We start from the raw sequence: 13,456 nt of genomic DNA, 5'->3' as shown, positions 1-13,456 counted from the left end.
TTTTTAAAGGATTATCTGTGCTCAAAGGTTCCAATGCTCCTAATTAAAAATTTCCTCATTATATATAGGAAAGTGTGTTGAGGCAGTATGGGACACCAGGAGAGCATGAATGACATATGGGAAGGAAATACGTAGCTGTCTTTTCATTTCACCTACATATATTTTATTCTAAAGACAGCAAGATCTACTCTGAGCATGACTTTTTACTGACTCTGGAGTACTTTAAGACCAGAGAACCGGGAGAAGCTTAAATGATTCAGCCTTAGATTTTAGACTTGGGTTACTGGAATACTCCAGTAAGAAATCACTAAAGGGATATTCCAGAAGATGGAGAACAGTACTTTTCAAGCTTTAATGGGCATACAAATCACCTGAGAAATCTGTTAAAATGCAGATTCTGATTCAGGAGTCTGGAGTGATGCCCAGCATGCGTCATTTCTAACACGTTCCCTGGTGATGCTAATGCTGCTTGTCTGTGAACCACATTTTGAGTAGTGAGGAACATTCTGGATACAGAGTCTAGAAGCTGAGCCCTCTTTGGCTATAGCAGCGCAAGTATGAAGAGGCTCAGTGGAAAAGTAGCACAGTTCTATCTGGACCAATGAAGGGCAGAGGAAACAAAAGGGAGGCAGATGTGGGGCTGATTGCACTCCTGCTCCTGATTCAGATAGATGGGGCTCAAGCAATACATACCAGAAGGGTAGTTGCTTTCTCAAGCTAAGGCAGGAAATATGCCTAGTGATGAAGAACATATGTTCTGGAGTCATATTCCCTGGGTCTAATTTCTACCTCTATCACTTCCTAATAGAGATCTTGATCATGCCACCTTACCTCCCTGAGCCTGAGTTACTATTCTGTTAAATTTGAATAATGGAACCTATCTTGGAATGGATGTAAGGATTAAATGAAATAAAGAACATAAAGCCCAAGAATAGCACCTGCTATAGAATGCTTAATAAGTGGTAGCTATTGTCACACTTTCCATCTTTGAGCTGATCACATTTAAGTATCACTGGGCTTTATCGAAGTGTTAGCTAGCCATGGTAGTGCCATATCTGCTTTTGATGTGACTCTCAAAGCAGCTTCAGTTGTTTGAGACTTAAGAAAAGTTGGTGATTTTGGATTTAAATAAATGGGATTCTAGACAAAAGCATGAAAATGGGGGAAAAAAACTCCCTGGCAGGAACTATGCTTATTTTGTGTTTTAACCCTTGTCACTGCTTCTGCTTACAATTTCTTTGGCTTGAGAATCACTTGAAGAAAGAATGATTTAAAAATAAAATGGATTAGAGAAACAAACTGTCTTCTGTTTCTACAAAAAAGGAAATGTAGAATCTGGGCAATTATCTCCCAGCCTGAGGCAGGCCAGGCCCAAGGGAAGGGAAGGGAGGAAAGAAGGCCTGAAAAAAGACATTTCCAAGTCTATCATCTATACACAGAGCATCACTGAGTTGTAGGTGCTGTCCTGGGGTAAATAAGGGCACTATATAGAACCCCTGGGTTATGGTCTAGTTACGAAGATATTGGAGTAAAATATACAAACACATGCATGCACACACAGATGGATAACCATACGTGTCAACCTATGGCAGAACTTCAGAGAGGATACCCATTGATTAACACAAAGGGTGTGCTTCTAGGGAGTAGATTCATCTGGAAGGGTTCTAACTGCAAAGGTCCTTGAATATGAAGAGTATCCTGTGGGCAATTACAAGTTAATGGTGTTTTGATGAGGGTGGGTGCCATGTGTAAAAGAGCACTTTAGCAAGGTTACTCGGCTAACAGTTGGAGCAATTCATTTTAACACTTAGTGTTATGTATAGCACCAGAGCCCAAGGTGCAGAGTTATGCAAGGATACTGAAAAAAAAAAAAAAACAAGACAAAATTTATATCCTCTGAGAATTAAAAGCTTTGTCAGGAAGACAGATACACTTTATGTATTAATATGAAATGATTTCCAAGACAGAGTATTATGTACAAAAGGGTAAGGTACAGAACAGTACATTTAAAACTTGCTGCCGTTTGTTAGGAAAGAATGAAGGGAAGACATGCATATTTACACATGTGTTTGTATATATATATAAGATTTAGCTGTAAGGATACACAAGTCTAAAAACTTTGGTTTCCTCTAAGGGAAGAAGTTAGGGTGGCTAGTAAGTGGGGGTGGGTATCATTGTATGCATATCCTCTGGTATCCTTTGAGTTTTGACACAAATGAATATATTATTTACTAATATTTTGAAATACATAATAGTGTGTATGACAGCATGAGAGGGAATTCTAGTTGAGAAAATCTGGGAAGATTTCTGAGAGCATGGGGGCTATGAAGCTAGGTCTTTGGAAGGTAGCATTTCCACATGTGATGGTTTGAGTGGGAGGTATTTCAAGCAGAGGAGAGAACTTGTCTTGAATCCCAAGGTGGGGGCTAGATCTGCACTGGTCAATATGGTAGCCACTTGCCACATGTGATGATTGAATACTTGAAATATAGCTAGCAAGTGTGAATTGTGATGTGCTATAAATGTGAAGTATTCATGGTATTAGGAGATGTAGTAAGATAAAAGAATGGAAAGGTTTTTGTTGATAATAGATTACATATTAAAAGGATATTATTTTGTATATATTGGGTTAAGTATATTAAAATTAACGTTACTCATTTCTATTTACCTGTAAGAAAGGTATCTACTAGATCATTTAAAAATCACATCTGTGGCTTGCATTAGATGTTTCTTGAACAGTGCTGATCCAGATAATGGAGATTTCCAGAGAGTGTTGAGTTAGGTCAGTATGGCTGCAGTAGAGTGTATATGGGTAAGAGTTGTGGGTCAGGCCAAACTGTTAAGGGCATAGGCTGCTGGGCTAAAGAGATTAGAGTTTAATTTTATATTCACCGGTAAGCCCCTGCAGGGCTTGAAGTGCGGGAATCAGACAATCAAATGGACAGAAAGAGCAGGTGTGACCAGGAGTGAGGGCTTGGGTGCTAGCTTGGAAATCAGAAAGAGATCAGTGTAAACTAAATTATGAAGGGAGAATTAATAGAACTGAGTGGAAGTGTAGTTATTAGGGACAACATGAAGTTTTGCATCCCTAGTGATTAAAAGCATATCTGTGCCAGTAATAAACATAGTGAAGCCTGGAGACGGAGTTGGACGGGATTTTCCTGGGAGAGAATATGATTTTGATTTTTTTTAATTAATTTATTCATTTTTCCACTGTACAGCATGGGGGCCAAGATACACTTACATGTATACATTTTTCTTCCACCTTGGTTCTGTTACAATATAAGTATCTGGACGTAGTTCTCAATGCTACTCAGCAGGATTTCATTGTAAATCCATGAGATGGCTGGCTAAAAGGTAAGAGTGAGGGTATGAGAGAACCAGATTTTGGGGTTGTAGTAGAGGTGATCAAGGCAGTCAGATAATTATAACAATGATTGGTATTTATATGGCATTATAATACACAGAAAATGCTATAACATAGATTATTTTACATAATCCTTACAATATCCAAGGCTCAAAGAGTTTGGTACTTGCCCAAGGTCACAAAGCAGGTTAGTGGCCAAGGTCATATGCCCAAACTTGCTTTCTATCACTGTGCTTGAAATAAAATGCTAGGGGGAAATGTAGAGGAAACTTTAGACTCTAGACTATACAATTTCAGTTCCTCCAAGCTGCTGCCTAAATTGAGGGTTGTACCTAACCCTGGGAAAACTATCTTAGGTTTCCATAAGTTGTTTTAAACATCCTTTTTAGAGATAAGGAATCTGGGGTCCTGGGAAGTTAAGTAAAATGTCAAAAAAAGTCTACTAGTAAGAGTGATAGGTGGAACTCACACAAGGGCTATGGTAACTTGTATGATTGTTTCCAGGTATTAACGTTTCCTCCCTGTTAGATAGTGTGTCTCTGTCTCCTGCTATGAGCCCTGCCAAACTGATGTAGGCTTGGTCATAGAACTTGCTTTGATCCATGGAATATGGGCCAAAGTGACCTCCAACGTATATACTCAGAAGCTTTAACAGCCATAATATGGTTCAGTCTTTGTGTTCCCTTCCGTCTGTGATGAGATGGCATGCCCCAAAGAAGGGCTCTTCCTTCAGTTGAGATCCTGGAATAAAGAAGCCATATGAAGAATTCCCGTTATGGCTGAGCTATAAGGAACCCATCTAGTATCCATGAGGTTGCAGGTTCAATGCCTGGCCTCGCTCAGTGGGTTAAGGATCTGGCATTGCTGCGAGCTATGGTTTAGGTTGCAGACATGGCTCAGATCTGGTGTTGCTGTGGCTGTGGATTAGGCCAGCAGCTGTAGCTCTGATTTGACCCCTAGCTTGGGAACTTCTTTATGCCACAGGATGAAATAGAGCTACAGATGTGCTGTAGCTGCCACAGGGCCCTTTGCTATATTAATTGAGTTTGAGGGATTGTTTGTAACCATAGTACAACCTAGCCTAAGCTGACTGACACAATCCCCAATTATATGTACTTTGTTTCCATAGACTCTATACAAATGCTCAGTTTTCACCTGGTTAACTTCTTATCCTTTCAGTCTCCAATGAAATGTCACTTCTTCAAGATGCTTTTCTTTACTTTTTTTTTTTTAATTATTATTTTCCCACTGTACAGCAAGGGAGTCGGGATATCCTTAGATGTATACATTGCAGTTACAGTTTTTCCCCCACCCTTTCTTCTGTTGCGACATGAGTATCTAGACATAGTTCTCAATGCTATTCAGCAGGATCTCCTTGTAAATCTATTCTAGGTTGTGTCTGATAAGCCCAAGCTCCCGATCCCTCCCACTCCCTCCCCCTCCCATCAGGCAACCACAAGTCTCTTCTCCAAGTCCATGATTTTCTTTTCTGAGGAGATGTTCATTTGTGCTGGATATTAGATTCCAGTTATAAGTGATATCATATGGTATTTGTCTTTGTCTTTCTGGCTCATTTCACTCAGTATGAGATTCTCTAGTTCCATCCATGTTGCTGCGAATGGCATTATGTCATCCTTTTTTATGGCTGAGTAGTATTCCATTGTGTATATATACCACCTCTTCCGAATCCAGTCATCTGTCGATGGACATTTGGGTTGTTTCCATGTCCTGGCTATTGTGAATAGTGCTGCAATGAACATGCGGGTGCATGTGTCTCTTTTAAGTAGAGCTTTGTCCGGATAGATGCCCAAGAGTGGGATTGCAGGGTCATATGGAAGTTCTATGTATAGATTTCTAAGGTATCTCCAAACTGTTCTCCATAGTGGCTGTACCAGTTGACATTCCCACCAACAGTGCAGGAGGGTTCCCTTTCCTCCACAGCCCCTCCAGCACTTGTTATTTGTGGATTTATTAATGATGGCCATTCTGACTGGTGTGAGGTGGTATCTCATGGTAGTTTTGATTTGCATTTCTCTTATAATCAGCGATGTTGAGCATTTTTTCATGTGTTTGTTGGCCATCTGTATATCTTCTTTGGAGAAATGTCTATTCAGGTCTTTTGCCCATTTTTCCATTTATTGATTGGTTTTTTTGCTGTTGGGTTGTATAAGTTGCTTATATATTCTAGAGATTAAGCCCTTGTCCGTTGCATCATTTGAAACTATTTTCTCCCAGTCTGTAAGTTGTCTTTTTGTTTTCTTTTGGGTTTCCTTTGCTGTGCAAAAGCTTTTCAGTTTGATGAGGTCCCATGGGTTTATTTTTGCTCTAATTTCTATTGCTTTGGGAGACTGACCTGAGAAAATATTCATGATGTTGATGTCAGAGAATGTTTTGCCTATGTTTTCTTCTAGGAGTTTGATGGTGTCCTGTCGTATATTTAAGTCTTTCAGCCATTTGGAGTTTGTTTTTGTGCATGGTGTGAGGGTGTGTTCTAGTTTCATTGCTTTGCATGCAGCTGTCCAGGTTTCCCAGCAATGCTTGCTGAATAGACTTTCCTCAAGATGCTTTTCTTGACCACACAGTCTAATTTAGAACTCCCTCCCCACTATACACATGTACTCCTTTATTTTCATCTATAACATCTGTATTTTTTCCTTCTTAGGCACTTAAAACAATTGTCCTTCTGTATACATTTGTTTATCATTGGCATGTTCCACTTTACTATAAGCTCATGAAGACCTGGATCACATCCATTTTTTCTCACTATTATAGTGCCTGTCACACAATAGTTGCACAGTAGATATTTGTGGAATAAGTAGTTACCAAATGAATAGCTTATTGTTATCATGGTTATTGGATCATAAACCAAAAAGGTAGGGGGATGCTGTGGTTAGGCGAGATAAATCTCCTAAAGAAACTTTTGGGTACAGGGATCAACTATTCTTTTTGCTTTTCTGTCATTTTATTTCAAGGAACTTTGAAAGCAGTGGCACTTTTAAAAACACTTAAAAACAGATTCACTTGCCAACAGACCTTTGCAGACTGGCAGGTTTCCTGCCTAATACCAGGAAAGACCATGGATGCCCACAGAATAGACTAGAAGAACTCCTTTGAAAGAAAAGAGGACCATTGCCATAGAATGCTTAGCTATATGGAATAAGAGTCACCTACCCTTCCCTTTCGGAGTGGGTGGTGAGATGTGGGGAGGAGCGGAAGAGAAAGAGACAACTGGGAAATAGAAATTATGGACAGGGTATAGTGGAAGATTTTCTGGTCCAAACCAAAGAAAAAAAAATCAGGCCTACTTGCCCTTACTTTCATCTGCCAAGAGACCACTTGCCCTTACTTTCATCTGCCAAGAGACCACTTAAGCAGTGGCTCTGGATTATATCACACCAAGCTGGCGATCAAAAGTTTGAAGGCTTTGTGCAAAATTGTCAGCCTCTTCCTGACAGGGACATATACACATGCTCAGGTGGTAGGAAGGAGGAAGAAGCAATAGTTCTGTATTTTATATCATGAAATCTCTTGTATGGAGAAACCCACAGTATCTCCTGGCTTGAGTTGTTGAAACATACAGTGAAGCCTGAGGTCAAGGCTACAGTGGCAATAGATGGAGTAAATGACCCTTTTTTCCAGGGATGCCCATTAACCCTGTGCCCCATATAGCCAGGATAGGTTCTTTAGGCAGGGATGGAGAGGGGGAGCTTATGGGGATATACCGCACTTTAAAAAAGTAAAATAAATTTAATAAAAAGCAGGCAGCATAATTGCCACGAGTTATACCCCATGACATTTGATAATAACAAGGTTGGTACACTACAAATAGGTTCCACATTTACAACTCTGCCTTGATATTTACACTTATTAAATTGTTTAGGGAGGTGGTTTCTAGATGCGGGAGGCCCATTTATAAAACATATTAGCATAATTGGAGTACAGCCAAATCCCTCAGCATACATTGCAGGTACTTGTTAAAAACCTGACCTTGAAGGGAAAGCCTTCCTCCTTGTCTTCGGTCGGTCATCAGCTCCTGAAAGTGCTCCTTTGAAATCAACCTCCAGTCATCCACAGTTAGGGGAGTTTGTCCATGATGCTGACCTTAGGCAGGCCCTCAGTTTCCAGGACAATGATGAAGGCTGCATTCTCACCTGGATGAGGAAATTAGCCATGATTTTTCCATTACCTATACCAAACATTCCTTTTGATTTGTTTAATTCACTGAGACTTGACACTACACATTAATTCATTGAGCAATTGCTTTGTGTAAAGGCCTGGAGATGAATGAGACCGTCATGGCCATTGAGAAACTTACACTTTCATCAAGGACACAGACAACTAACTCTAGTAGAAGGCAGAATGATATAAGGGCCATAATAGGAGTATGAACAAATTGCTGTGGGAGCATAGATAACACAATTTATTTTAATGAGGAAAGGGGAATTGAGGAAGGCTTCAGAAAGGCAGTATTGGTCCTTGAAGGATTAATAGGAGAAAAAGGGTGAAGTTGGCGGTTGAGGTTGTACCAGTCAGAGTAAACGGCATGTGCATAAAGTGGCATGAAGGTATATATCTGCTTAGGGATATATCATACATTTGTTTATCATTGGCATGCTCCAATGAAAAATCCAGTACATCATGGCTGGAGGGATGGCAAAGAGGCTTGAAAGTTCTGTTTGAGTCTGCTCCTGGAAGCTCTGAAGCTCATACTAATTTTGTTAACTAAGAGAAACAATCAAAATGTTTGAAGTGGATCGAGAAAAGCATTTTAGGAAGTAATTTCTAGCTGTGTGGAAGATGGGTTGAAGAAGTAAAAGATCAAAAACAGGGAAATCAAGTTTTAATGCCTGACTGGATATTAGCGGAGAGAGAATAATATAGATGTTTCTGGTGATTCTAGCTTTAGAGACTGGGAGAAGTATGGTGCCCATAAGGAAACAGGCAACCTAGACAGAAGGGTCACATTGCTGAAAAAGAAGATATGGTGGTTGGAAATATACTGAGTTTAGCATAGGAATTCTCCTTTACAGAAATATACTGAGTTTAGCATGTAAATTCTCCTTTGGCATGTGAATTCTCCTTTACAGGGTTCTGGTGAGATCTCAGCATCTGCTCACAGCAAATTGTCGAAGCTGTAGATATGGCTAAGATGACCCTGATGGTAGTGAGAATATGAATGAACACCAGAGATACTGCCTATATTTAGTGGTCATGGGAAGACAATCACTAATAAATGGGAGTGAAGAATTTTCTGCAGGGTGGGAGAAGACAGGGCTAGGTGTCCTTTGTGCAAACCTGGGGAAAAGTAGGCAGGATCAGGATGAAGGGGAATTCATAGGATTTGGCAGTTAGGTGGTCAATGATAGCCTTGAAGGAGAAAGAGTGTCACAGGAAGGTTGCTGTTGTTGTTTAATCAGATAAAGGAGACTTGAGGATGCCTGTAGACTGAGAGGAAATGAGATGATGAAATAATGGATGTGAAAAGTGAAAGTCCTTTCAAAAGTACAAAGCACCACACAATACAAGGTCACAGCAAGTCAGCTTTTTATCCCAGTTGCTCTGGAGTCAAAAGGTCATTGACATCTAACAGATGCTTTGATTTTTATTATTATATTGAGTTTTGATAAGGGGGTCTTATGCCTGACCCCTTTCATCTCCCTCCGCTTCCTACCCCAAGCACCACTATAAGTGATAACCATCCATCATTCACTGGTGTAAAATACTCGTTACTTGATTTTTGTTAGCAAGTATAGGCCACTCTGCTATTATATGTCATAGGTTTAGAAAAACCATTCAAAGAGAAAATTCATAGTATTTGGTTATTTTCAATGTAATTCCTATTGTGATATTCAGGTATTTGTAGAAAAATAGACAATTACACAAAATATTTGTGGGTTGGAGATGAGATGGAATAGAACCAGGTCCTCTTCTAAAGCAAAAGAATATTAGCTAAAATAAAGCCATTCAGTGTTGCATGTACCTAGCAGTTGAATATATTGAGGAGGGAAGCCTTATGGTTCTTTGAGTAGAAAGGTATTTAGCATACAGGGAATAGACCTGGGTAGAATTTGAAAGTTTGAAAAATTCTTGAGAAAACAGTCAAACGGAGAATTTGCTGTTATTTTAGAGAGTAATATTTGTTCAAGGCCCTCTTAAATGTATGGCTTAAAATATTAACCAGACACTTAAGAAGTCCTAGTTATGAACTAATTAAAGCTTTTCCCATAAATTATACTTCAGCTAAATGCCTTCTTTTCTGTCAATATGAGACCAACATTGAATCAGTATATTTTAGTGTCCACTCAATCTTTGTCAGCTTTTCGTTTGAACAGCCATTCAGTTTCGACTTTCAGTATTATTGAGAAGAAAAGAGAAGGAATTGGAAATGGAAAGAGAAGGGGAAAGAGAAGGAAAGAAAAAGAATACAGCCTAGAGAGTTTACACTGGCCCTTATTACCGTAATCACTGTAATATCACTAAATACGCCCATATGTGGAATCATGTTCTCCTGTCTGCTCTGTGGTTCATGACTTGATGCTCTTTGTATATGAGGCTTGTATGAACCATTCAACAACACAGATAATAGGATCGTATAAAGTGTTGGAGTGGCCGCTGTACATATCCATGACATCACGGCAAAGATGAGCTCTTCCTGTGTTCAATTTTTTCTGTAGAAAGTGGCCTACCATTCACTCAGACCTGAAACCTTGGTGTTGGATTTGAATCTTTCCTCTCCTCATCCCTCAACATCTAATTGGTTGCCAATTCTTCAGATGTTGCTTGGATCTGTCCCGCTGATGCTCCCCTAGCTAGGCCCCTCATTAATTATCTAAAGTGTTATTGCAAAAATAAAAACAAAGTATTATTGCATTGCAATAATTAGCCTCCAACAAAATCAGCCTTCTGTGACCTCTCCCCTCTGTCCTACACAGAGCTTCCAGCATCACCTTTCTTAAGTAATCTTTGTCATTTCTTTCCTCAAAATTCCTCAGTATTTCCCAGCATTTATGAAATCAAGCCATGAACACATAATCACTGCTGCTTTTCATGGATCTTACACATATTCCTTGCATGTGCATATCAAAGTTAGTACTTCTGCTCACACATTTCCACCCTCCTCAAAAAGACATTAAGTTCTGTGAGAATAGGGACCACATCTATCTGGTTCACTGTTACGTTCTCAGAGCCTAGCATTGCGGTTGGCACTCAGTAGGTGCTCATTAAATTTTGGTAGACTAACATCTCAAATGCCAGTGCTACCAAAAAGTCTATATCAATAACTGCTTTTTATCCCAATACCTACCTCACATCACCTCTCTAAAACTTAGTGAATTGTTTTTTCAGGACTCCTCTGGGCCTTATCTATATCACTTTTACGACATTGATGACTTTTTTAAAAAATTTTTATGGCCATACCCATGGCATTTGTAAGTTTCTGGGCCAAGACTGAATCTGAGCTACAGCTGCAACCTGAGCTGAAGCTATGGCAACCCCTGATCCTTTAACCCATTGCACTGGGCCGGGGATTGAACCTGTGCCTCTGCAGCAACACATGCTGCTGCAGTTGGATTCTTAACCCGCTGTGCCAGGGTGGGAACTCCCAGATATTGATCTCTTTCTTTTCACCTTGGATTATGATTCTTTTTGTAATCATTGTCCTACATCTTACTAGACTGTGAGGTCCCTGAAGGCAGGAACTGTATGTAATTCATAATTGTGTCCTAAAAAGTGGTATCCCCTGAATGGGCACTTGATGATTAGAATAGCCACAGTGGAGCTTTTAGCAAAGTAGAGAAGTTAAAGGTTTTTTATTATTATTTTTAATAATATAAGTGCTTATGCTTTGCTCATACACATCAAAAGGTGAAAATATTGCTTGCACCTCAGCCAAAGTATAGGTAAAAATACTGGCCAAACCTCTATTAGCCAAGATATGTCATCATGGCTAAAGTCTGAACTCTGGCTAATCTCCAAGAACTAGGAAAAAAGTCATAATTTGAACAATTCATGAATTTTGCAAGTTGTTTTTCCATACAATGGAAATATATTTATTTGGAAATATATATATATATATATATATATATTTATTTGGAAATATACAATGGAAAATAATAACATTTTATTTGTGGCTATTGGGACACTAGACATCTAAGTAAATTCAGACTGTAAATGGGATCTTTGGCTCTTTCTTTTTACTATAAATCAAAACTATATACCATGTCACATGTATTGCATATATATCAGTTTCCAGATTTCTATTTTCCTTTGAGCCTTAGCAGTAAGCTTGAATTCCCCTAGTTGTGGACACTGATTTTCAGACTACCTACTAAGGAGTTTGCCTACTTGGGTCTCTGGGGGAGAAAAAAGCCAATGTATTTGATTCCTGAAGCAAGTCATTAAGGGGAACAATGATCTTGCCAGGTACTTTGGACCATATAGATCTGGTTATTACTTTGTGCAACCCTCCATCTTCAAGTCAGCCTACCTGTAATGAGAGATTCTTTTGAAACCCCTCCAGAGAATAATTATCTACAATCCTTTAATAATTCCAGATTTCGCCCCTCTGAGCATTTGAAGCACATTTACTTTTGTTCTTTAACCAAGGTAAATAAGCCCTTTTCTGTAGACAGTTTCTTTGGAGGATGTAAATAACCATTCTGACTTTTCTGGACTTTTTTTTTTTTTTGGAGGTGCTGGTAACATTTTATTTCTTGATTTGTATAGTAGATACACAAATTTTTTTTTTAAATCAGAGAGTTCATTTATTTGATTTTATGGTGTGTTCTTTATGGCTTCCCAATAGGATTATACATTTCTTTTTTTTTTTATTTTCCCACTGTACAGCAAGGGGGTCAGGTTATCCTTACATGCATACATTACAATTACATTTTTTCCCTCACCCTTTCTTCTGTTGCAATATGAGTATCTAGACAAAGTTCTCAATGCTATTCAGCAGGATCTCCTTGTAAATCTACTCTAAGTTGTGTCTGATAAGCCCAAGCTCCCGATCCCTCCCATTCCCTCCCATTCCCTCCCCCTCCCATCAGGCAGCCACAAGTCTCTTCTCCAAGTCTATGATTTTCTTTTCTAAGGAGAGGTTCATTTGTGCTGGATATTAGATTCCTGTTATAAGTGATATCATATGGTATTTGTCTTTGTCTTTCTGGCTCATTTCACTCAGTATGAGATTCTCTAGCTCCATCCATGTTGCTGCAAATGGCATTATGTCATTCTTTTTTAGGGCTGAGTAGTATTCCATTGTGTATATATACCACTTCTTCCTAATCCAATCATCTGTCGATGGACATTTGGGTTGTTTCCATGTCTTGGCTATTGTGAATAGTGCTGCAATGAACATGCGGGTGCACGTGTCTCTTTTAAGTAGTTTTGTCCGGATAGATGCCCAAGAGTGGGATTGCGGGGTCATGTGGAAGTTCTATGTATAGATTTCTAAGGTATCTCCAAACTGTTCTCCATAGTGGCTGTACCAGTTGACATTCCCACCAACAGTGCAGGAGGGTTCCCTTTCCTCCGCAGCCCCTCCAGCACTTGTTATTTGTGGATTTATTAATGATGGCCATTCTGACTGGTGTGAGGTGATATCTCATGGTAGTTTTGATTTGCATTTCTCTTATAATCAGCGATGTTGAGCGTTTTTTCATGTGTTTGCTGGCCATCTGTATATCTTCTTTGGAGAAATGGCTATTCAGGTCTTTTGCCCATTTTTCCATTGATTGATTGGCTTTTTTGCTTTTAAGTTGTACAAAACATCTCTCCACTACTCTGGCAAGAAGTGCTAAGGAATATTTTTTTAAAAATCTTATGATTCCCATAGGTATGTGTGTCTTTGAATATATCCCATGATTTCAACCTGATCAGTTCCTTATAGAAATACTTTTTTTTTTTGTCTTTTTGTCTTTTCTGGGGCCGCTTCTTGCGGCATATGGAGGTTCCCAGGCTAGGGGTCGAATCTGAGCTGTAGCCACCAGCCTAGGCCAGAGCCACAGCAACGCAGGATCTGAACCGCGTCTGCAACCTACACCACAGCTCATGGCAATGCCAAATCCTTAACCCACTGAGCAAGGCCAG

The 13,456-nt window shown here is 39.4% G+C and overlaps 1 protein-coding gene across 1 annotated transcript in view; it reads right to left on the bottom strand.

Moving 5' to 3' along the window:
• The window catches only part of DIAPH2 (diaphanous related formin 2), a 1,391,236-nt gene that overhangs the window by 459,285 nt on the left and 918,495 nt on the right, over window positions 1-13,456 (bottom strand). The gene's annotated exons all lie outside the window — the stretch shown is intronic.

Source organism: Sus scrofa, chromosome X, assembly GCF_054392235.1.
Source record: "Sus scrofa isolate SSC_HxYL_T2T_F1_AM1 chromosome X, Sscrofa_HxYL_maternal_Yorkshire_Landrace_v2.0, whole genome shotgun sequence".
NCBI classification, from domain to species: Eukaryota; Metazoa; Chordata; class Mammalia; order Artiodactyla; family Suidae; genus Sus; species Sus scrofa.
Note: the sequence above shows the minus strand (reverse complement) of the source record. Positions and strands in the feature narration are given on the sequence as shown.